We start from the raw sequence: 4579 nt of genomic DNA, 5'->3' as shown, positions 1-4579 counted from the left end.
TCTGTGGGCAATAAAAACGCGGCGTCCACTCACCCTCTGCGCTTTCACTGGGAGCTGCAATCCTGAGCTGTTCCTAAACGGCCATCTTGGATCGTCCCCCCTGTACACTCTTTTAGCTGGAAACAAAGGACTCCAAAGCCCTAAGAGATGGTAAAGATTCAAAATGAAAGGTGACTGTCCTTGAATTGCCAAATGGAAGGCTAAATCCTGAACACGCACATTGGACTTTACATTAATGACAAACTACTATTGCATTAAGACACTGGGATTTATGGGTGTACCTGTCAAAAGAACAACTCTTACCTTAACTAATGCATTCATAGAAGATATAATTACCTATAGAGAAAATGCAACGAATATATAAATGAATAGAAATAATGACCATTTTGCAAAGGGAGTGAATGTAAAATCAATATATAAAAATCAATTTTCTATACCAGCAACAAACAGAAAAACATAATTAAAAATTATTTCAATAGCAGCAAAATATTAAAGTGCATTGGAATACAGTAAGTAAAGTTGTGAAAAATCTTTACATAGAAAATGATAAACTTTATTGCAATAATCAAGAAGATCCAAATAAATAGAGAAATATATTAGTTTGTGGATAAAAGTGTTGAAATTAAAAATATGTCAATTCTACTAAAATTTATACATAGATTTAATGGTATTCTAATAAAAAATCCAACAGTTTTTCAAGGAACTTGACAAGCTGATTCTAAAATTTATATGTAACAGCCAAAGGGCCAAAAATAGCTAAGACAGTTCTGAAGAAGAACAAACAAAAGGACCAGGAGGAGGAGGGAGGGGAGATATGGTACAAAAACTTGCCCTACCAGATCTCAAGACTGATTATAAAGCTATAGAGATTAAGACAGTGTGGTTTTACTGCAAAGGTAGAAAAATTGATCAATGGAATAGAATAGGAAGCCCAGATTCAATTTCATTCATATGTGATAACAACATATGGCAAAGCACATTGTAAATTACTGGGGAAAGAAGGGATGGCTGAATAAGAGCCAATTTAACAAAATAAAATTGGATCCCTATCTTACACCATTCCCAACATTTAATTCAAGGTGGATTAAAGACTTAAATGTTAAAGACAAAATTTTAAAACTTCCAGAGGAAATATAAAAAGAATACTTAAATGACCTTAGGATAAGCAATGATTTCTTATACAAAGCAACCAAAGGACTAACCATGAAAAAACATTCTTAAAACATCTATTTTTTTATTTCCAAAGTTTTATTGTATTTAATTTTACATAGGATTGTAACTGCTTACCTGATTGTTTACTCCACTAAGCTGTCAATTACTTGAGAATAGAGACTATATTTCATTTGTTTTATTTTCTCCCTTACCCTGGCATGTGTTAGTTGAGGGTATGAGAGATGATAGTTTTAGGAAGCCATGGTTAGATTTTACTTTTCTTTTAATATGGAGCTCTAGGGCTTTTCCTTCCCTGACAGCTACCCAAGTTTTATCTCCTTGTTAGATATGTGAAGTCACATTCACACAGCTATAACACTATCCTCCTCAGAAGCCATGTTTTTCATTGCCCATTCTTGGTCATCTTCCCCATTTGTAAACCCTTAGTCCCATATCACATTCCTTCATGACCTGAACTTCTGGGCTTTCAAAGGGAACAATTAAATAAAAAATAAAGCTCTAATAAAAACTAAAGAAGAAATCCATAAGACATCTTTCCCTGTATTATTTGTTCATTTCCTAATTAGATCTCCTGAGGTTAACCTCCAGAGGAGAGATTATAAAAGTGCAATTACAATTTAGAGTGAGAGGACTACGTGACTGCAGACCAGTCTTAGATCTGGAAGGCTCTTCCTGAGATAATCTGGTCTAACTATGCTTCCAATGTGAGAATTCTTCTGTTACATTCTTGATCTTTAGTGAAACTGCTCAGCTGTAGTCCTTCAAACAAAACACTTCTGGTGACAAGGGGCTCATTGCTTCACAGAGAAGCCTGTTCCATTTTGTTTTGCCCCACCTCATTAATCTAAATCTAGAGAAGGGAACACACAGCCTTTGGGCAATAGGAGCTCATGTACATTATCAAAATTTCCAATTTCTGTAGGTGGTTTCCTGAAGTATTTTCTTCAGAAAGTTTTTCAACATAACACCTTAGATTGCATAACTAATGACAAACACAGAATGCCCCAAAGCCTCTTGTATACAGAAAAGCAACTAGTAGAAGCTAGTCACCATTACGTAAAATCTGCATTCCAAGAATATCGAGTCATTTGAAAAGACAAGAGAAATTGAATCATAAAAATGGTACACCAGTCACTTTGCAGGGTATGTCAATAATGCAATTAACAATGAATCAGAGAAGAATGCTTAAGGCTGCTTTGGAAAAAAGTCTAAACAAGACATAAGGGCAGAGTGTCAACCAGTTTTATTAAAATAATCAAAATATCTCAAAGTATCCTAGAGATCATATAATCCAGCTGTATTATATAGAATACTAGTCCTGCAAGAGATTCTGAATCAGGAGGATTTCATGGTAAGTATGTGTAAAAACCTACATCATACTAACTTCCCCTCTAGAGGTGTCTAGATGACATTAACATGTTACAAGATCTTTATGATTGAAAGAAACCTACAAGCATTGATTAACTTAGGGCATTCCAAACATATGTAGCTAATCACCCTTTTATTTAGTAATAACTAGCAAAATATTAATGCATCTCAAATATACTCCAAGAAATGCTAATCTAGTTAGATTTTCTCATTGTAAAGATGAGGGAAAAAAAGACTCAGAAAGTTCTGTGAAACGCCTAAATCAACAAAACTGCTTAGTAGCAAAGCCAGGACTACAACTCAGGTATTAAACCAGTTTATTAAGTCTGGAGCTTTCAACCACTTCTGCTTTCACTAGACTGGCTGACTGCTGTTTGTCCTTTCTTTCCTTCAGAAAGCCTTACATGAGGCTCAGTTATGTTCTCTTCATATGTATTTCAGTGTGGCTGAAAGACAAATGAGGTAAAGAAACAGAGAGAAAGGGGGTGGGAGGAACCAAGAGAGTGAAATGGTGGAGAGGCATATGTACTCAGAGATAAGTGACATAGTGAAGAACTAATGAGGGACCAGATCATGAAGGGTCTTGTACCTCATGCAGTGAAATTTGTCTTTATCAATACAGCCATAGTAACACATAGAAAGATTTAAGCAGGGGTGTTATATAATTGGATTTGCATGATAGAAATTTGCTCAGGGGAAAAATCCACACTGTCATAGAAGGAAGTTTTTATTGTGCTCAAATTTTTCTGGGGCTTAATTTCTATTGTTTTAACCAGTGTAGCCCCTGGTCTGAGTGTGGAATGATTAATCTAAAAGGACCTAAAGAGGGATTATGGCAATCTAAATAACTCAGGGATTAAGGTATAAGAGTCAGTATAACAAAATGGCACAGCTGACTCAAGCAGTAACGGGAATCACCCCAGTCAGTATTTCAGTTGGACTAGTTCAAAAGGAAACTCACACCTTCTATTTCTGCAAGATAAGAGATTAAATGGGAATAATATTCTAACTAAAGAAATGAAAATTTTGAATTTTCTCTCATAATGTACTTGAAATCTTCATTCTTAGAATCAATTGTCCACCGAATTTTCTCAACCACTTTTACCTCAAGACATACATTGAAGAAGCTCATTACCACAACTGTTTTAAAGATCCTGCAATGACTGTAATGTAGTGACCCTCATGACCAATCTACCTGAAGAATGTTCATTTTACAAGGAATTATTGTCATGAAGGTGGCCAACTGTACTAGGGCCCTGTCCAGCTTAATTGTCATGGAATCTATATAACTCCGATGTCATATGACCATTCTTTGGTGCCTTAAATTCTTTGTCATCTTCAAGTCCCTATAAAATCCCTAATAATAATTATATAAGAAACAAAAATAATATGAATAATGCAGTACTTTCTATGTGCTAGACACCACATGCATTATCTCATGCATGTACAAAATGAGTTAGATACCGTTAATATCCCAATTTGACAGACGAGGAAATGAGCCCTTAGAAAGATTAAGTAAATTGCCCATGGTCACACAGTTGTTATACAGCACCTAGTATATGCTTGAAACTGTGGCAGTCAATTTATAAGCACACTATCATTTAACCTTCATACTGACCTAGCAAAAGGTAATATTATTCATATTTTACACATGAAGAAACTGAAGCTCAAAAAATTGATTTAAATTGTCGATGATTATACAAGTAGAAAGATGCAGAGGCAGGATTCAGATCTAGATTTCTCTGATTCTAAAGCTGTATGCTGTGCTTAACCACGGGTAGTTTCCAGGTATTCCCTATAGAACACCATAGCTCTGCGTGACTGGATCAAACGTGACTATGTTAAAGGGAGGACCTGGCCGGGATTGCCGAAGGGAGACTGCATTGGTCAGTTCTCATGCTGCTAATAAAGATATACCGAGACTGGGTAAGTTATAAATAAAAAGAGTTTTAATGGACTTGCAGTTCCAGATGACTGGGGAGGTCTCAGAATCATGGCAGAAGGCAAAGGAGAAGCAAAGTCATGTCTTACATGGTGG

This window comes from Cebus imitator, unplaced genomic scaffold (assembly GCF_001604975.1).
Source record: "Cebus imitator isolate Cc_AM_T3 unplaced genomic scaffold, Cebus_imitator-1.0 Scaffold535, whole genome shotgun sequence".
NCBI classification, from domain to species: Eukaryota; Metazoa; Chordata; class Mammalia; order Primates; family Cebidae; genus Cebus; species Cebus imitator.
The sequence above is the reverse complement of the archived record's forward strand: the minus strand, read 5'-3'. Positions refer to the sequence as shown.